Genomic DNA, 22856 nt, shown 5'->3' on the forward strand with positions numbered 1-22856 from the left:
GCCTCGGGATTGAATACAACAGTAACCATGCGCACTTTACTACATGGGTGTAATGTCTCAAACAGTCCACGCTTTCATCGTTCCCTGGAAGACCAGTAGTAGTTTCCGATGCACATCTGGAGGCATTCTGTAATCTGTGGACGATCAGAGAGTTGATGAAACACAGAAATTGCATCGGGATTGAATACAACAGTCACCATGCGCAGTGTCCTCCATGGGAGTAATGTCTCAAAAGGTCTACGCTTTGATCGTTCTCAGGAAGACCAGTAGTAGTTTCCGATACACATCTGGAGGCATTCTGTAATCTGTGGACTATCAGAGTGTTTAGGAACACAGAAATTGCATCGGGATTGAATAGAACAGTCACCATGCGCACTTTCCTCCATGGGAGTAATTCTCAATCAGTCTCTACTTTGATCGTTCACTGTAAGACCAGTAGTAGTTTCGATGCACATCTGGAGGCATTCTATAATCTGTGGACTATCAGAGTGTTGATGAAACACAGAAATTGCCTCGGGATTGAATACAACAGTAACCATGCGCACGTTCCTCCATGGGAGTAATGTCTCAAACAGTCCACGCTTTCATCGTTCCCTGGAAGACCAGTAGTAGTTTCCGATGCACATCTGGAGGCATTCTGTAATCTGTAGATGATCAGAGAGTTGATGAAACACAGAAATTGCATCGGGATTGAATACAACAGTCACCATGCGCACGTTCCTCCATGGGAGTAATGTCTCAAACAGTTTGTGCTTAGATCGTTCCCTGGAAGACCAGTAGTAATTTCCGATGCACATCTGGAGGCATTCTATAATCTGTGGACTATCAGAGTGTTGATGAAACAGAGAAATTGCATCGAAATTGAATACAACAGTCACCATGCGCACTTTCCTCCATGGGAGTAATGTCTCAAACAGTCTACGCTTTCATCGTTCCCTGGAAGACCAGTAGTAGTTTCCGATGCACATCTGGAGGCATTCTGTAATCTGTGGACGATTAGAGAGTTGATGAAACACAGAAATTGCATCGGGATTGAATACAACAGTCACCATGCGCAGTGTCCTCCATGGGAGTAATGTCTCAAAAGGTCTACGCTTTGATCGTTCTCAGGAAGACCAGTAGTAGTTTCCGATACACATCTAGTGGCATTCTGTAATCTGTGGACTATCAGAGTGTTTAGGAACACAGAAATTGTTTCGGGATTGAATACAACAGTCACCATGCGCACTTTCCTCCATGGGAGTAATGTCTCAAAGAGTCTACGCTTTGATCGTTCCCTGGAAGACCAATAGTAGTTTCCGATGCACATCTCGAGGCATTCTGAATGCTGTGGATTATCAGAGCGTTGATGAAACCAAAATTGCATCGGGATTGAATACAACAGTCACCATGCACACTTTCCTCCATGGGAGTAATGTCTCAAACAGTGTACGCTTTGATCGTTTCCTGGAAGACCAGTATTAGTTTCGGATGCACATCTGGAAGCATTTTTTAATCTGTGGATTATCAGAGTGTTGATGAAACAAAGTTATCGCATCGGGATTGAATACAACAGTCACCATGCGCACTTTCCTCAATGCGAGTAATATCTCAAACAGCCTACGCTTTGATCGTTCCCTGGAAGACCAGTAGTAGTTTCCGATGCACATCTGGAGCCATTCTGTAATCTGTGAACTATCAGAGTATTGATGAGACACAGAAATTGCATCGGGATTGAATACAACAGTCACCATGCACACTTTCCTCCATGGGAGTAATGTCTCAAACAGTCTACGATTTCATCGTTCCCTGGAAGACCAGTAGTAGTTTCCGATGCACATCTGGAGGCATTCTGTAATCTGTAGATGATCAGAGAGTTGATGAAACACTGAAATTGCATCGGGATTGAATACAACAGTCACCATGCGCACATTCCTCCATGGGAGTAATGTCTCAAACAGTTTACGCTTTGATCGTTCCCTGGAAGACCAGTAGTAAAATCCGATGCACATCTGGAGGCATTCTGTAATCTGTGGACTATCAGAGTGTTGATGAAACACAGAAATTGCATCGAAATTGAATACAACAGTCACCATGCGCACTTTCCTCCATGGGAGTAATGTCTCAAACAGTCTACGCTTTGATCGTTCCCTGGAAGACCAGTAGTAGTTTCCGATGCACATCTCGAGGCATTCTGAATTCTGTGGATTATCAGAGCGCTGATGAAACCAAAATTGCATCGGGATTGAATACAACAGTCACCATGCACACTTTCCTCCATGGGAGTAATGTCTCAAACAGTCTACGCTTTGATCGCTCCCAGGAAGACCAGTAGTAGTTTCTGTTGCACATCTGGAGCTATTCTGTAATCTGTAGACTGTCAGAGTGTTGATGAAACACAGAAATTACATCTGGATTAAATTCAACAGTCACCATGCGCCCTCTCCTCCATGGGAGTAATTACTCAAAGAGACTACGCTTTGATCGTTCCCTGGAAGACCAGTAGTAGTTTCCGATGCACATCTGGAGGCATTCTGTAATCTGTGGACCATCGGAGTGTTAATGAAACACTGAAATTGCATAGGGATTGAATACAACAGTCACCATGCGCACTTTCCTCCATGGGAGTAATGTCTCAAACAGTCTACGCTTTGATCGTTCCCAGGAAGACCAGTAGTAGTTTCCGATGCACATCTGGAGGCATTCTATAATCTGTGGACTATCAGAGTGTTGATGAAACACAGAAATTGCCTCGGGATTGAATACAACAGTAACCATGCGAACTTTACTACATGGGTGTAATGTCTCAAACAGTCCACGCTTTCTTCGTTCCCTGGAAGACCAGTAGTAGTTTCCGATGCACATCTGGAGGCATCCTGTAATCTGTGGACTATCAGAGTGTTGATGAAACAAAGTTATCGCATCGGGATTGAATACAACAGTCACCATGCGCACTTTCCTCAATGCGAGTAATATCTCAAACAGCCTACGCTTTGATCGTTCCATGGAAGACCAGTAGTAGTTTCCGATGCACATCTGGAGCCATTCTGTAATCTGTGAACTATCAGAGTATTGATGAAACACAGAAATTGCATCGGGATTGAATACAACAGTCACCATGCACACTTTCCTCCATGGGAGTAATGTCTCAAACAGTCTACGATTTCATCGTTCCCTGGAAGACCAGTAGTAGTTTCCGATGCACATCTGGAGGCATTCTGTAATCTGTGGATGATCAGAGAGTTGATGAAACACAGAAATTGCATCTTGATTGAATACAACAGTCACCATGCGCACTTTCCTCCATGGGAGTAATTCTCAATCAGTCTCTACTTTGATCGTTCCCTGTAAGACCAGTAGTAGTTTCCGATGCACATCTGGAGGCATTCTATAATCTGTGGACTATCAGAGTGTTGATGAAACACAGAAATTGCCTCGGGACTGAATACAACAGTAACCATGCGCACTTTACTACATGGGTGTAATGTCTCAAACAGTCCACGCTTTCATCGTTCCCTGGAAGACCAGTAGTAGTTTCCGATGCACATCTGGAGGCATTCTGTAATCTGTGGACGATCAGAGAAATGATGAAACACAGAAATTGCATCGGGATTGAATACAACAGTCACCATGCGCAGTGTCCTCCATGGGAGTAATGTCTCAAAAGGTCTACGCTTTGATCGTTCTCAGGAAGACCAGTAGTAGTTTCCGATACACATCTGGAGGCATTCTGTAATCTGTGGACTATCAGAGTGTTTAGGAACACAGAAATTGCATCGGGATTGAATAGAACAGTCACCATGCGCACTTTCCTCCATGGGAGTAATTCTCAATCAGTCTCTACTTTGATCGTTCACTGTAAGACCAGTAGTAGTTTCGATGCACATCTGGAGGCATTCTATAATCTGTGGACTATCAGAGTGTTGATGAAACACAGAAATTGCCTCGGGATTGAATACAACAGTAACCATGCGCACGTTCCTCCATGGGAGTAATGTCTCAAACAGTCCACGCTTTCATCGTTCAGTGGAAGACCAGTAGTAGTTTCCGATGCACATCTGGAGGCATTCTGTAATCTGTAGATGATCAGAGAGTTGATGAAACACAGAAATTGCATCGGGATTGAATACAACAGTCACCATGCGCACGTTCCTCCATGGGAGTAATGTCTCAAACAGTTTGTGCTTAGATCGTTCCCTGGAAGACCAGTAGTAATTTCCGATGCACATCTGGAGGCATTCTATAATCTGTGGACTATCAGAGTGTTGATGAAACAGAGAAATTGCATCGAAATTGAATACAACAGTCACCATGCGCACTTTCCTCCATGGGAGTAATGTCTCAAACAGTCTACGCTTTCATCGTTCCCTGGAAGACCAGTAGTAGTTTCCGATGCACATCTGGAGGCATTCTGTAATCTGTGGACGATTAGAGAGTTGATGAAACACAGAAATTGCATCGGGATTGAATACAACAGTCACCATGCGCAGTGTCCTCCATGGGAGTAATGTCTCAAAAGGTCTACGCTTTGATCGTTCTCAGGAAGACCAGTAGTAGTTTCCGATACACATCTAGTGGCATTCTGTAATCTGTGGACTATCAGAGTGTTTAGGAACACAGAAATTGTTTCGGGATTGAATACAACAGTCACCATGCGCACGTTCCTCCATGGGAGTAATGTCTCAAACAGTTTGTGCTTAGATCGTTCCCTGGAAGACCAGTAGTAATTTCCGATGCACATCTGGAGGCATTCTATAATCTGTGGACTATCAGAGTGTTGATGAAACAGAGAAATTGCATCGAAATTGAATACAACAGTCACCATGCGCACTTTCCTCCATGGTAGTAATGTCTCAAAGAGTCTACGCTTTGATCGTTCCCTGCAAGACCAGTAGTAGTTTCCGATGCACATCTGGAGGCAATCTGTAATCTGTGGATCATCAAACTGTTGATGAAACACAGAAATTGCATCGGGATTGAATACAACAGTCACCATGCGCAGTTTCCTCCATGGGAGTAATGTCTCAAACAGTCTACGCTTTGATCGTTCCCAGGACGACCAGTAGTAGTTTCCGATACACATCTGGAGGCGTTCTGTAATCTGTGGACTATCAGAGTATTGATGAAACACAGAAATTGCATCGGGATTGAATACAACAGTCACCATGCACACTTTCCTCCATGGGAGTAATGTCTCAAACAGTCCACGCTTTCACCGTTCCCTGGAAGACCAGTAGTAGTTTCCGATGCACATCTGGAGGCATTCTGTAATCTGTGAATGATCAGAGAGTTGATGAAACACAGAAATTGCATCGGGAATGAATACAACAGTCACCATGCGCACATTCCTCCATGGGAGTAATGTCTCAAACAGTTTACGCTTTGATCGTTCTCTGGAAGACCAGTAGTAATTTCCGATGCACATCTGGAGGCATTCTGTAATCTGTGGACTATCAGACTGTTGATGAAACACAGAAATTGCATCGAGATTGAATACAACAGTCACCATGCGCACCTTCCTTCATGGGAGTAATGTCTCAAACAATCTACGCTTTCATCGTTCCCAGGAAGACCAGTAGTAGTTTCCGATGCACATCTGGAGGCATTCCGTAATCTATGGACGATCAGAGAGTTGATGAAACACAGAAATTGCATCGGGATTGAATACAACAGTCACCATGCGCAGTGTCCTCCATATGAGTAATGTCTCAAACAGTCTACGCTTTGATCGTTCTCAGGAAGACCAGTAGTAGTTTCCGATACACATGTGGAGGCATTCTGTAATCTGTGGACTATCAGAGTGTTTAGGAACACAGAAATTGCTTCGGGATTGAATACAACAGTCACCATGCGCACTTTCCTCCATGGGAGTAATGTCTCAAAGAGTCTACGCTATGATCGTTCCCTGGAAGACCAGTAGTAGTTTCCGATGCACATCTGGAGGCATTCTGTATTCTGTGGATTATCAGAGTGTTGATGAAACCAAAATTGCATCGGGATTGAATACAACAGTCACCATGCACACTTTCCTCCATGGGAGTAATGTCTGAAACAGTCACCGCTTTGATCGTTCCCAGGAACACCAGTAGTAGTTTTCGATGCACATCTGGAGCCATTCTGTAATCTGTGGACTATCAGACTGTTGATGAAACACAGAAATTGCATTGAGATTGAATACAACAGTCACCATGCGCACTTTCCTGCATGGGAGTGATGTCTCAAACAGTCTACGCTTTGGTCTTTCCCTGAAAGACCAGTAGTAGTTTCCGATGCACATCTTGAGTCATTTTGTAATCTGTGGACTATCAGAGTGTTGATGAAACACAGAAATTGCATCGAGATTGAATACAACAGTCACCTTGCGCACTTTCCTCCATGGGAGTAATGTCTCAAACAGTCTACGCTTTGATCGTTCCCTGGAAGACCAGTAGTAATTTCCGATGGACATCTGGAGGCATTCTGTAATCTGTGGACTATCAGACTGTTGATGAAACACAGAAATTGCATTGAGATTGAATACAACAGTCACCATGCGCACTTTCCTCCATGGGAGTAATGTCTCAAACAGTCTACGCTTTGATCGTTCCTGGAAGACCAGTAGTAGTTTCCGATGCACATCTGGAAGCATTCTGTAATCTGTGGACTATCAGAGTGTTGATGAAACACAGTTATCGCAACGGGATTGAATACAACAGTCACAATGCGCACTTTCCTCCATGCGAGTAATATCTCAAACAGCCTACGCTTTGATCACTCCCTGAAAGACCAGTAGTAATTTACGTTGCACATCTGGAGCCATTCTGTAATCTGTGGATTATCAGAGTGTTGATGAAACACAGAAATTGCATCTGGATTAAATTCAACAGTCACCATGCGCCCTTTCCTCCATGAGAGTAATTTCTCAAAGAGACTACGCTTTGATCGTTCCCTGGAAGACCAGTAGTAGTTTCCCATGCACATCTGGAGGATTTCTGTAATCTGTGGACCATCAGAGTGTTGATGAAACACAGAAATTGCATAGAGATTGAATACAACAGTCACCATGCGCACTTTCCTCCATGGGAGTAATGTCTCAAAAAGTCTACGCTTTGATCGTTCCCTGGAAGACCAGTAGTAGTTTGCGATGCACATCTGGAGGCATTCAGTAATCTGTGGACCATCAGAGAGTTGATGAAGCACAGAAATTGCATCGGGATTGAATACAACAGTGACCATGCGCAGTTTCCTCCATGGGAGTAATGTCTCAAACAGTCTACGCTTTGATCGTTCACAGGACGACCAGTAGTAGTTTCCGATACACATCTGGAGGCATTCTGTAATCTGTGGACTATCAGAGTGTTTAGGAACACAGAAATTGCTTCGGGATTGAATACAACAGTCACCATGCGCACTTTCCTCCATGGGAGTATTGTCTCAAACAGTTTACGCTTTGATCGTTCCCTGGAAGACCAGTAGTAGTTTGCGATGCACATCTGGAGGCATCCTGTAATCTGTGGACTCTCTGAGTGTTGTTTAAACACAGAAATTGCATCGGGATTGAATACAACAGTCACCATTCGCACTTTCCTCCATGGGAGTGATGTCTCAAACAGTGTACGCTTTGATCGTTCCCTCGAAGACCAGTAGTAGTTTCCGATGCACATCTGGACGCATTCTGTAATCTGTGGACAATCAGAGTGCTGATAAAACACAGAAATTGCATCGGGATTGAATACAACAGTCACCATGCGCACTTTCCTCCATGGGAGTAATGTCTCAAACAGTCTACGCTGTGATCGTTCCCTGGAAGACCAGTAGTAGGTTCCGATGCACATCTGGAGGCATTCTGTAATCTGTGGATGATCAGAGAGTTGATGAAACACAGAAATTGCATCGGGATTGAATACAACAGTCACCATGCGCACTTTCCTTCATGGGAGTAATGTCTCAAAAAATCTACGCTTTGATCGTTCCCTGGAAGACCAGTAGTAGTTTCCGATGCACATCTGGAGGCATTCTATAATCTGTGGACCATCAGAGAGTTGATGAAACACAGACATTGCATCGGGATTGAATACAACAGTGACTATGCGCAGTTTCCTCCATGGGAGTAATGTCTCAAACAGTCTACGCTTTGATCGTTCCCAGGACGACCAGTAGTAGTTTCCGATACACATCTGGAGGCATTCTGTAATCTGTGGACTATCAGAGTGTTTAGGAACACAGAAATTGCTTCGGGATTGAATACAACAGTCACCATGCACACTTCCCTCCATGAGAGTATTGTCTCAAACAGTTTACGCTTTGATCGTTCCCTGGAAGACCAGTAGTGGTTTCCGATGCACATCTGGAGGCATCCTGTAATCTGTGGACTCTCTGAGTGTTGTTGAAACACAGAAATTTCATCGGGATTGAATACAACAGTCACCATTCGCACTTTCCTCCATGGGAGTGATGTCTCAAACAGTCTACGCTTTGATCGTTCCCTCGAAGACCAGTAGTAGTTTCCGATGCACATCTGGAGGCATTCTGTAATCTGTGGATGATCAGAGAGTTGATGAAACCCAGAAATTGCATCGGGATTGAATACAACAGTACCCATGCGCACTTTCCTCCATGGGAGTAATGTCTCAAACAGTTTACGATTGATCGTTCCCTGGAAGACCAGTAAAAATTTCCGATGCACATCCGGAGGCATTCTGTAATCTGTTGACTACCAGAGTGTTGATGAAACACAGAAATTGCATTGAGACTGAATTCAACAGTCACCATGCGCACTTTCCTCCATGGGAGTAATGTCTCAAACAGTCTACGCTTTCATCGTTCCCTGGAAGACCAGTAGTAGTTTCCGATGCACATCTGGAGGCATTCTGTAATCTGTGGACGATCAGAAAGTTGATGAAACACAGAAATTGCATCTTGATTGAATACAACAGTCACAATGCGCAGTTTCCTCCATGGGAGTAATGTATCAAAAAGTCTACGCTTTGATCGTTCTCAGGAAGACCAGTAGTAGTTTCCGATACACATCTGGAGGCATTCTGTAATCTGTGGACAATCAGAGTGTTGATGAAACACAGATATTGCATCGGGAGTGAATACAACAGTCACCATGTGCACTTTCCTCCATGAGAGTGATGTCTCAAACAGTCTACGATTTGGTCTTTCCGAGGACGACCAGTATTAGTTTCCGATGCACATCTGTAGGCATTCTGTAATCTGTGGACTATCAGAGTGTTCATGAAACACAGAAATGGCATCGGAATTGAATACAACAGTCACCATGCTCACTTTCCTCCATGGGAGTAATGTCTCAAAAAGTCTACGATTTCATCGTTCCCTGGAAGACCAGTAGTAGTTTCCGATGCACATCTGGAGGCATTCTGTAATCTGTGGACTATCAGAGTGTTGATGAAACACAGAAATTGCCTCGGGATTGAATACAACAGTCACCATGCGCACTTTACTCCATGGGTGTAATGTCTCAAACAGTCTACGCTTTGATCGTTCCCTGGAAGACCAGTATAAGTTTCCGATGCAAATCTGGAGGCATTCATTAATCTGTGGACTATCAGAGTGTTGATGAAACACAGAAATTTCATCGGGTTGAATACGACAGTCACCATGCACACTTTCCTCCATGGGAGTAATGTCTCAAAAAGTCTACGATTTCATCGTTCCCTGGAAGACCAGTAGTAGTTTCCGATGCACATCTGGAGGCATTCTGTAATCTGTGGACTATCAGAGTGTTGATGAAACACAGAAATTGCATCGGGATTGAATGCAACAGTCACCAAGCGCACATTCCTCTATTGTAGTAATGTCTCAAACAGTGTACGCTTTGATCGTACCCTGGAAGACCAGTAGTAGTTTGCGATGCACATCAGGAAGCATTTTTTAATCTGTGGACTATCAGAGTGTTGACGAAGCGCAGTTATCGCATCGGGATTGAATACAACAGTCACCATGCGCACTTTCCTCCATAGGAGTAATGTCTCAAACGGTCTACGCTATGATCGTTCCCTGGAATACCAGTAGTAGTTTCCGATGCACATCTGGAAGCTTTTTTTAACCTGTGGACTATCATAGTGTCGATGAAACACAGTTATCGCATCGGGATTGAATACAACAGTCAGCATGCGCACTTCCCTCCATGGGAGTAATGTCTTAAACAGTCTACGCTTTCATTGTTCCCTGGAAGACCAGTAGTAGTTTCCGATGCACATCTGGAGGCATTCATTAATCTGTGGACTATCAGAGTGTTGATGAAACACAGTTATCGCATCGGGATTGAATACAACAGTCACCATGCGCACATTCCTCCATAGGAGTAATGTCTCAAACAATCTACGCTTTGATCGTTCCCTGGAATACCAGTAGTAGTTTCCAATGCACATCTGGAAGCATTTTTTAATCTGTGGACTATCATAGTGTCGATGAAACACAGTTATCGCATCGGGATTGAATACAACAGTCAGCATGTGCACTTTCCTCCATAGGAGTAATGTCTCAAACAGTCTACGTTTTGATCGTACCCTGGAAGACCAGTAGTAGTTTCCGATGCACATCTGGAGGCATTCTGTAATCTGTGGACTATCAGAGTGTTCATGAAACACAGAAATTGCATCGGAATTGAATACAACAGCCACCATGCGCACTTTCCTCCATGGGTGTAATGTCTCAAGCCGTCTACGCTTTGATCGTTCCCTGGAAGACCTGTAAAAGTGTCCGATGCACATCTGGAGGCATTCAGTAATCAGTGGAGTATCAGAGTATTGATGAAACACAGATATAGCATCGGGATTGAATACAACAGTCACCATGCACACTTTCCTCCATGGGAGTAATGTCTCAAACAGTCTACGCTTTGATCGTTCCCAGGACGACCAGTAGTAGTTTCCGATGCACATCTGGAGGCATTCTGTAATCTGTGGACTATCAGAGTGTTTAGGAACACAGAAATTGCTTCGGGATTGAATACAACAGTCACCATGCGCACATTCCTCCATGGTAGTAATGTCTCAAACAGAGTACGCTATGATCGTTCCCTGGAAGACAAGTATTAGTTTCCGATGCACATCTGGAGCCATTCTGTAATCTGTGAACTATCAGAGTATTGATAAAACACAGAAACTTCATCGGGATTGAATACAACAGTCACCATGCACACTTTCCTCCATGGGAGTAATGTCTCAAACAGTCTACGCTTTCATCGTTCCCTGGAAGACCAGTAGTAGTTTCCGATGCACATCTGGAGGCATTCTGTAATCTGTGGATGATCAGAGAGTTGATGAAACACAGAAATTCCTTCTTGATTGAATACAACAGTCACAATGCGCAGTTTCCTCCATGGGAGTAATGTCTCAAACAGTCTACGCTTTGATCGTTCTCAGGAAGACCAGTAGTAGTTTCCGATACACATCTGGAGGCATTCTGTAATCTGTGGACAATCAGAGTGTTGATGAAACACAGATATTGGATCGGGAGTGAATACAACAGTCACCATGTGCACTTTCCTCCATGGGAGTGATGTCTCAAACAGTCTACGATTTGGTCTTTCCCTGGAAGACCAGTAGTAGTTTCCGATGCACATCTGGAGGCATTCTGTAATCTGTGGACTATCAGAGTGTTCATGAAACACAGAAATTGCATCGGAATTGAATACAACAGTCACCATAAGCACTTTCCTCCATGGGAGTAATTCTCAAACAGTCTACACTTTGATCGTTCCCTGGAAGACCATTAGTAGTTTCAGATGCACATCGGGAGGCATTCTGTAATCTGTGGACTATCACAGTGTTGATGAAACACAGAAATTGCCTCGGGATTGAATACAACAGTCACCATGCACACTTTCCTCCATGGGAGTAATGTCTCAAACAGTCTACGCTTTCATTGTTCAATGGAAGACCAGTAGTAGTTTCCGATGCACATCTGGTGGCATTCTGTAATCTGTGGATGATCAGAGAGTTGATGAAACACAGAAATTGCATCTGGATTGAATACAACAGTCACCATGCGCACTTTCCTCCATGGGAGTAATGTCTCAAACAGTTTACGCTTTGATCGTTGCCTGGAAGACCAGTAGTAGTTTCCGGTGCACATCTGGAAGAATTGTTTAATCTGTGGAGAATCAGAGTGTTGATGAAACACAGTTATCGCATCGGGATTGAATGCAACAGTCACCATGCGCACTTTCCTCCATAGGAGTAATGTCTCAAACAGTCTACGCTTTGACCGTTCCCTGGAAGACCAGTAGTAGTATCCGATGCACATCTGGAAGCATTTCTTAATCTGTGGACTATCATAGTGTCGATGAAACACAGTTATCGCATCGGGATTGAATACAACAGTCAGCATGCGCACTTTCCTCCACAGGAGTAATGTCTCAAACAGTTTACGTTTTGATCGCTCCCTGGAAGACCAGTAGTAGTTTCCGATGCACATCTGGAGGCATTCTGTAATCTGTGGACTATCAGAGTGTTCATGAAACACAGAAATTGCATCGGAATTGAATACAACAGTCACCATGCGCACTACCCTCCATGGGAGTAATTCTCAAACAGTCTACACTTTGATCGTTCCCTGGAAGACCATTAGTAGTTTCCGATGCACATCGGGAGGCATTCTGTAATCTGTGGACTATCAGAGTGTTGATGAAACACAGAAATTGCCCGGGATTGAATACAACAGTCACCATGCGCACTTTCCTCCATGGGTGTAATGTCTCAAACAGTCTACGCTTTGATCGTTCCCTGGAAGACCAGTAAAAGTGTCCGATGCACATCTGGAGACATTCTGTAATCTGTGGACTATCAGAGTTTTGATGAAACACAGAAATTGCGTCGGGATTGAATACAACAGTCACCATGCACACATTCCTCCATGGGAGTAATGTCTCAAACAGTCTACGCTTTCATCGTTCAATGGAAGACCAGTAGTAGTTTCCGATGCACATCTGGTGGCATTCTGTATTCTGTGGATGATCAGAGAGTTGATGAAACACAGAAATTGCATCGCGATTGAATACAACAGTCAGCATGAACACTTTCGCCCATGGGAGTAATGTCTCAAACAATCTACGCTTTGATCGTTCCCAGGACGACCAGTAGTAGTTTCCGATACACATCTGGAGGCATTCTGTAATCTGTGGACTATCAGATTGTTTAGGAACACAGAAATTGCTTCAGGATTGAATACAACAGTCACCATGCGCACTTTCCTCCATGGGAGTATTGTCTCAAACAGTTTACGCCTTGATCGTTCTCTGGAAGACCAGTAGTAGTTTCCGATGCACATCTGGAGGCATTCTGTAATCTGTGGACTATCAGAGTGTTGATGAAACCAAAATTGCATCGGGATTGAATACAACAGTCACCATGCCCACTTCCCTCAATGGCAGTAATGTCTCAAACAGTCTACGTTTTCATCGTTACCTGGAAGACCAGTAGTAGTTTACGATGCACATCTGGAGGCATTCTGTAATCTGTGGATGATCAGAGAGTTTATGAAACACAGACATTGCATCGGGATTGAATACAACAGTCACCATGCGCACTTCCCTCCATGGGAGTAATGTCTCAAACAGTTTACGCTTTGATCGTTCCTGGAAGACCAGTAGTAATTTCCGATGCACACCTGGAGGCATTCTGTAATCTGTGGACTATCAGAGTGTTGATGAAACACAGAAATTGCATCGAGATTGAATACAACAGTCACCATGCGCACTTTCCTCCAAGGGAGTAATGTCTCAAACAGTCTACGCTTTCATCGTTCCCTGGAAGACCAGTAGTAGTTCCCGATGCACATCTGGAGGCATTCTGTAATCTGTGGATGATCAGAGAGTTGATGAAACACAGAAATTGCATCGAGATTGAATACAACAGTCACCATGCGCAGTTTCCTCCATGGGAGTAATGTCTCAAACAGACTACGCTTTGATCGTTCTCATTAAGACCAGTAGTAGTTTCCGATAGACATCTGGAGGCATTCTGTAATCTGTGGACTATCAGAGTGTTCATGAAACACAGAAATTGCATCGGAATTGAATACAACAGTCACCATGCGCACTTTACTCCATGGGTGTAATGTCTCAAACAGTCTACGCTTTCATCGTTCCCTGGAAGACCAGTATAAGTTTCCGATACACATCTGGAGGCATTCTGTAATTGTGGACTATCAGAGTGTTGATGAAACACAGAAATTTCATCGGGATTGAGTACAACAGTCACCATGCGCAGTTTCCTCCATGGGAGTAATGTCTCAAACAGTCTACGCTTTGATCGTTCCCTGGACGACCAGTAGTAGTTTCCGATACACATCTGGAGGCATTCTGTAATCTGTGGACTATCAGAGTGTTGATGAAACACAGAAATTGCATCGGAATTGAATACAACAGTCACCATGCGCACTTTCCTCCATGGGAGTAATTCTCAAACAGTCTACACTTTGATCGTTCCATGGAAGACCATTAGTAGTTTCAGATGCACATCGGGAGGCATTCTGTAATCTGTGGCCTATCACAGTGTTGATGAAACACAGAAATTGCCTCGGGATTGAATACAACAGTCATCATGCACACTTTCCCCCATGGGAGTAATGTCTCAAACAGTCTACGATTTGATCGTTCCCTGAAAAACCAGTAGTAGTTTCCGATACACATCTGGAGGCATTCTGTAATCTGTGGACTATCAGAGTGTTTAGGAACACAGAAATTGCATCGAGATTGAATACAACAGTCACCATGCGCACTTTTCTCCATGGGTGTAATGTCTCAAACAGTTTGCGATTTGATCGTTCCCTGGAAGACCAGTAGTTGTTTGAGATGCACATCTGGAAGCATTTTTTAATTTGTGGACTATCAGAGTGTCGATGAAACGTAGAAATTGCATCGGGATTGAATACAAGTCACCATGCACACTTTCCTCCATGGGAGTAATGTCTCAAACAGGCTACGATTTGATCGTTCCCTGGAAGACCAGTAGTAGTTTCCGATGCACATCTGGAGGCATTCTGTAATCTGTGGATGATCAGAGAGTTGATGAAACACAGAAATTTCATCGGGATTGAATACAACAGTCACCATGCGCAGTTTCCTCCATGGGAGTAATGTCTCAAACAGTCTACGCTTTGATCGTTCCCAGGACGACCAGTAGTAGTTTCCGATACACATCTGGAGGCATTCTGTAATCTGTGGACTATCAGACTGTTGATGAAACACATAAATTGCATCGGGATTGAATGCAACAGTCACCATGCACACATTCCTCTTTTGTAGTTATGTCTCAAAGAGTGTACGCTTTGATCGTTGCCTGGAAGACCAGTAGTAGTTTCCGGTGCACATCTGGAAGAATTGTTTAATCTGTGGAGAATCAGAGTGTTGATGAAACACAGTTATCGCATCGGGATTGAATGCAACAGTCACCATGCGCACTTTCCTCCATAGGAGTAATGTCTCAAACAGTCTACGCTTTGACCGTTCCCTGGAAGACCAGTAGTAGTATCCGATGCACATCTGGAAGCATTTCTTAATCTGTGGACTATCATAGTGTCGATGAAACACAGTTATCGCATCGGGATTGAATACAACAGTCAGCATGCGCACTTTCCTCCACAGGAGTAATGTCTCAAACAGTTTACGTTTTGATCGCTCCCTGGAAGACCAGTAGTAGTTTCCGATGCACATCTGGAGGCATTCTGTAATCTGTGGACTATCAGATTGTTCATGAAACACAGAAATTGCATCGGAATTGAATACAACAGTCACCATGCGCACTACCCTCCATGGGAGTAATTCTCAAACAGTCTACACTTTGATCGTTCCCTGGAAGACCATTAGTAGTTTCCGATGCACATCGGGAGGCATTCTGTAATCTGTGGACTATCAGAGTGTTGATGAAACACTGAAATTGCCCGGGATTGAATACAACCGTCACCATGCGCACTTTCCTCCATGGGTGTAATGTCTCAAACAGTCTACGCTTTGATCGTTCCCTGGAAGACCAGTAAAAGTGTCCGATGCACATCTGGAGACATTCTGTAATCTGTGGACTATCAGAGTTTTGATGAAACACAGAAATTGCGTCGGGATTGAATACAACAGTCACCATGCACACATTCCTCCATGGGAGTAATGTCTCAAACAGTCTACGCTTTCATCGTTCAATGGACGACCAGTAGTAGTTTCCGATACACATCTGGAGGCATTCTGTAATCTGTGGACTATCAGAGTGTTTAGGAACACAGAAATTGCTTCAGGATTGAATACAACAGTCACCATGCGCACTTTCCTCCATGGGAGTATTGTCTCAAACAGTTTACGCCTTGATCGTTCCCTGGAAGACCAGTAGTAGTTTCCGATGCACATCTGGAGGCATTCTGTAATCTGTGGACTATCAGTGTGTTGATGAAACCAAAATTGCATCGGGATTGAATACAACAGTCACCATGCCCACTTTCCTCAATGGCAGTAATGTCTCAAACAGTCTACGCTTTCATCGTTACCTGGAAGACCAGTAGTAGTTTACGATGCACATCTGGAGGCATTCTGTAATCTGTGGATGATCAGAGAGTTGATGAAACACAGAAATTGCATCGGGATTGAATACAACAGTCACCATGCGCACTTCCCTCCATGGGAGTAATGTTTCAAACAGTTTACGCTTTGATCGTTCCTGGAAGACCAGTAGTAATTTCCGATGCACATCTGGAGGCATTCTGTAATCTGTGGACTGTCAGAGTGTTGATGAAACACAGAAATTGCATCGAGATTGAATACAACAGTCACCATGCGCACTTTCCTCCAAGGGAGTAATGTCTCAAACAGTCTACGCTTTCATCGTTCCCTGGAAGACCAGTAGTAGTTCCCGATGCACATCTGGAGGCATTCTGTAATCTGTGATCGATCAGAGAGTTGATGAAACACAGCAATTGCATCGGGATTGAATACAACAGTCACCATGCGCAATTTCCTCCATGGCAGTAATGTCTCAAACAGGCTACGCTTTGATCGTTCTCAGGAAGACCAGTAGTAGTATCCGATACACATCTGGAGGCATTCCGTAATCTGTGGACTATCAGAGTGTTTAGGAACACAGAAACTGCTTCGGGATTGAATACCAGAGTCACCATGCGCAGTTTCCTCCATGGGAGTAATGTCTCAAAGAGTCTACGCTTTGATCGTTTCCTGGAAGACCAGTAGTAATTTCCGATGCACATCTGGAGGCATTCTGTAATATGTGGATGATCAGAGAGTTGATGAAACACAGAAATTGCATCGGGATTGAATACAACAGTCACCATGCGTACCTTGCTCCATGGGAGTAATGTCTCAAACTGTCTATGCTTTCTTCGTTCCCTGGAAGACCGGTAGTAGTTTCCGATGCACATCTGGAGGCATTCTGTAATCTGTGGACTATCAGAGTGTTCATGAAACACAGAAATTGCATCGGAATTGAATACAACAGTCACCATGCGCACTTTACTCCATGGGTGTAATGTCTCAAACAGTCTACGCTTTCATCGTTCCCTGGAAGACCAGTATAAGTTTCCGATACACATCTGGAGGCATTCTGTAATCTGTGGACTATCAGAGTGTTGATGAAACACAGAAATTGCATCGGAATTGAATACAACAGTCACCATGCGCACTTTCCTCCATGGGAGTAATTCTCAAACAGTCTACACTTTGATCGTTCCCTGGAAGACCATTAGTAGTTTCAGATGCACATCGGGAGGCATTCTGTAATCTGTGGACTATCACAGTGTTGATGAAACACAGAAATTGCCTCGGGATTGAATACAACAGTCACCATGCACACTTTCCTCCATGGGAGTAATGTCTCAAACTGTCTACGCTTTCATTGTTCAATGGAAGACCAGTAGTAGTTTCCGATGCACATCTGGTGGCATTCTGTAATCTGTGGATGATCAGAGAGTTGATGAAACACAGATATTGCATCTGGATTGAATACATCAGTCACCATGCGCACTATCCTCCATGGGAGTAATGTCTCAAACAGTCTACGCTTTCATTGTTCCCTGGAATACCAGTAGTAGTGTCCGATGCACATCTGGAGACATTCTGTAATCTGTGGACTATCAGAGTTTTGATGAAACACAGAAATTGCGTCGGGATTGAATACAACAGTCACCATGCACACATTCCTCCATGGGAGTAATGTCTCAAACAGTCTACGCTTTCATCGTTCAATGGACGACCAGTAGTAGTTTCCGATACACATCTGGAGGCATTCTGTAATCTGTGGACTATCAGAGTGTTTAGGAACACAGAAATTGCTTCAGGATTGAATACAACAGTCACCATGCGCACTTTCCTCCATGGGAGTATTGTCTCAAACAGTTTACGCCTTGATCGTTCCCTGGAAGACCAGTAGTAGTTTCCGATGCACATCTGGAGGCATTCTGTAATCTGTGGACTATCAGTGTGTTGATGAAACCAAAATTGCATCGGGATTGAATACAACAGTCACCATGCCCACTTCCCTCAATGGCAGTAATGTCTCAAACAGTCTACGCTTTCATCGTTACCTGGAAGACCAGTAGTAGTTTACGATGCACATCTGGAGGCATTCTGTAATCTGTGGATGATCAGAGAGTTGATGAAACACAGAAATTGCATCGGGATTGAACACAACAGTCACCATGCGCACATCCCTCCATGGGAGTAATGTCTCAAACAGTTTACGCTTTGATCGTTCCTGGAAGACCAGTAGTAATTTCCGATGCACATCTGGAGGCATTCTGTAATCTGTGGACTGTCAGAGTGTTGATGAAACACAGAAATTGCATCGAGATTGAATACAACAGTCACCATGCGCACTTTCCTCCAAGGGAGTAATGTCTCAAACAGTCTACGCTTTCATCGTTCCCTGGAAGACCAGTAGTAGTTCCCGATGCACATCTGGAGGCATTCTGTAATCTGTGATCGATCAGAGAGTTGATGAAACACAGCAATTGCATCGGGATTGAATACAACAGTCACCATGCGCAATTTCCTCCATGGCAGTAATGTCTCAAACAGGCTACGCTTTGATCGTTCTCAGGAAGACCAGTAGTAGTATCCGATACACATCTGGAGGCATTCCGTAATCTGTGGACTATCAGAGTGTTTAGGAACACAGAAACTGCTTCGGGATTGAATACCAGAGTCACCATGCGCAGTTTCCTCCATGGGAGTAATGTCTCAAAGAGTCTACGCTTTGATCGTTCCCTGGAAGACCAGTAGTAATTTCCGATGCACATCTGGAGGCATTCTGTAATATGTGGATAATCAGAGAGTTGATGAAACACAGAAATTGCATCGGGATTGAATGCAACAGTCACCATGCGTACCTTGCTCCATGGGAGTAATGTCTCAAACTGTCTATGCTTTCTTCGTTCCCTGGAAGACCGGTAGTAGTTTCCGATGCACATCTGGAGGCATTCTGTAATCTGTGGACTATCAGAGTGTTCATGAAACACAGAAATTGCATCGGAATTGAATACAACAGTCACCATGCGCACTTTACTCCATGGGTGTAATGTCTCAAACAGTCTACGCTTTCATCGTTCCCTGGAAGACCAGTATAAGTTTCCGATACACATCTGGAGGCATTCTGTAATTGTGGACTATCAGAGTGTTGATGAAACACAGAAATTTCATCGGGATTGAATACAACAGTCACCATGCGCAGTTTCCTCCATGGGAGTAATGTCTCAAACAGTCTACGCTTTCATCGTTCCCTGGACGACCAGTAGTAGTTTCCGATACACATCTGGAGGCATTCTGTAATCTGTGGACTATCAGAGTGTTGATGAAACACAGAAATTGCATCGGAATTGAATACAACAGTCACCATGCGCACTTTCCTCCATGGGAGTAATTCTCAAACAGTCTACACTTTGATCGTTCCCTGGAAGACCATTAGTAGTTTCAGATGCACATCGGGAGGCATTCTGTAATCTGTGGACTATCACAGTGTTGATGAAACACAGAAATTGCCTCGGGATTGAATACAACAGTCACCATGCACACTTTCCTCCATGGGAGTAATGTCTCAAACTGTCTACGCTTTCATTGTTCAATGGAAGACCAGTAGTAGTTTCCGATGCACATCTGGTGGCATTCTGTAATCTGTGGATGATCAGAGAGTTGATGAAACACAGATATTGCATCTGGATTGAATACATCAGTCACCATGCGCACTTTCCTCCATGGGAGTAATGTCTCAAACAGTGTACGCTTTGATCGTTCCCTGGAAGCCCAGTAGTAATTTCCGATGCACATCTGGAGGCATTCTGTTATCTGTGGACTATCAGAGTGTTGATGAAACACAGAAATTGCATCGAGATTGAATACAACAGTCACCATGCGCACTTTCCTCCATGGGAGTAATGTCTCAAACAGTCTACGCTTTCATCGTTCCCTGGAATACCAGTAGTAGTTTTCGAAGCACATCTGGAGGCATTCTGTAATCTGTGGACGATCAGAGAGTTGATGAAACACAGACATTGCATCGGGATTGAATACAACAGTCACCATGCGCAGTTTCCTCCATGGGAGTAATGTCTCAAACAGTCTACGCTTTGATCGTTCTCAGGAAGACCACTAGTAGTTTCCGATACACATATGGAGGCATTCTGTAATCTGTGGACTATCAGAGTGTTGATGAAACCAAAATTGCATCGGGATTGAATACAACAGTCAGCATGCACACTTCCGCTCATGGGAGTAATGTCTCAAGCAGTCTACGCTTTGACGGTTCCCAGGAAGACCAGTAGTAGTTTCCAATGCACATCTCTAGCCATTCCTTAATCTGTGGACAGTCAGAGTGTTGATGAAACACAGATATTGCATCGGGAGTGAATACAACAGACATCATGCACACTTTCCCCCATGGGAGTAATGTCTCAAACAGTCTACGATTTGATCGTTCCCTGAAAAACCAGTAGTAGTTTCCGATACACATCTGGAGGCATTCTGTAATCTGTGGACTATCAGAGTGTTTAGGAACACAGAAATTGCATCGAGATTGAATACAACAGTCACCATGCGCACTTTTCTCCATGGGTGTAATGTCTCAAACAGTTTGCGCTTTGATCGTTCCCTGGAAGACCAGTAGTTGTTTGAGATGCACATCTGGAAGCATTTTTTAATTTGTGGACTATCAGAGTGTCGATGAAACATAGAAATTGCATCGGGATTGAATACAAGTCACCATGCACACTTTCCTCCATGGGAGTAATGTCTCAAACAGTCTACGCTTTGATCGTTCCCAGGGGGACCAGTAGTAGTTTCCGATGCACATCTGGAGGCATTCTGTAATCTGTGGACTATCAGAGTGTTTAGGAACACAGAAATTGCTTCGGGATTGAATACAACAGTCACCATGCGCACATTCCTCCATGGTAGTAAAGTCTCAAACAGTGTACGCTTTGATCGTTCCCTGGAAGAGCAGTATTAGTTTCTGATGCACATCTGGAAGCATTTTTTAATCTGTGGACTATCATAGTGTTGATGAAACACAGTTATTGCATCGGGATTGAATACAACAGTCACCGTGCGCACTTTCCTCAATGCGAGTAATATCTCAAACAGCCTACGCTTTGATCGTTCCCTGGAAGACCAGTAGTAATTTCCGATGCACATCTGGAGCCATTCTGTAATCAGTGAACTATCAGAGTAATGATGAAACACAGAAATTGCATCGGGATTGAATACAACAGTCACCATGCACACTTTCCTCCATGGGAGTAATGTCTCAAACAGGCTACGATTTGATCGTTCCCTGGAAGACCAGTAGTAGTTTCCGATGCACATCTGGAGGCATTCTGTAATCTGTGGATGATCAGAGATTTGATGAAACACAGAAATTTCATCGGGATTGAATACAACAGTCACCATGCGCAGTTTCCTCCATGGGAGTAATGTCTCAAACAGTCTACGCTTTGATCGTTCCCAGGACGACCAGTAGTAGTTTCCGATACACATCTGGAGGCATTCTGTAATCTGTGGACTATCAGAGTGTTGATGAAACACAGAAATTGCATCGGGATTGAATGCAACAGTCACCATGCGCACATTCCTCTTTTGTAGTAATGTCTCAAAGAGTGTACGCTTTGATCGTTGCCTGGAAGACCAGTAGTAGTTTCCGGTGCACATCTGGAAGAATTGTTTAATCTGTGGAGAATCAGAGTGTTGATGAAACACAGTTATCGCATCGGGATTGAATGCAACAGTCACCATGCGCACTTTCCTCCATAGGAGTAATGTCTCAAACAGTCTATGCTTTGACCGTTCCCTGGAAGACCAGTAGCAGTATCCGATGCACATCTGGAAGCATTTCTTAATCTGTGGACTATCATAGTGTCGATGAAACACAGTTATCGCATCGGGATTGAATACAACAGTCAGCATGCGCACTTCCCTCCATAGGAGTAATGTCTCAAACAGTTTACGTTTTGATCGCTCCCTGGAAGACCAGTAGTAGTTTCCGATGCACATCGGGAGGCATTCTGTAATCTGTGGACTATCAGAGTGTTGATGAAACACAGAAATTTCCCGGGATTGAATACAACAGTCAGCATGCGCACTTTCCTCCATGGGTGTAATGTCTCAAACAGGCTACGCTTTGATCGTTCCCTGGAAGACCAGTAAAAGTGTCCGATGCACATCTGGAGACATTCTGTAATCTGTGGAGTATCAGAGTTTTGATGAAACACAGAAATTGCATCGGGATTGAATACAACAGTCACCATGCACACATTCCTCCATGGGAGTAATGTCTCAAACAGTCTACGCTTTGATCGTTCTCAGGAATGCCAGTAGTAGTTTCCGATACACATCTGGAGGCTTTCTGTATTCTGTGTGCTATCAGAGTGTTGATGAAACCAAAATA

This window comes from Schistocerca gregaria, chromosome 4 (genome assembly GCF_023897955.1).
Source record: "Schistocerca gregaria isolate iqSchGreg1 chromosome 4, iqSchGreg1.2, whole genome shotgun sequence".
Classification (NCBI taxonomy): Eukaryota; Metazoa; Arthropoda; class Insecta; order Orthoptera; family Acrididae; genus Schistocerca; species Schistocerca gregaria.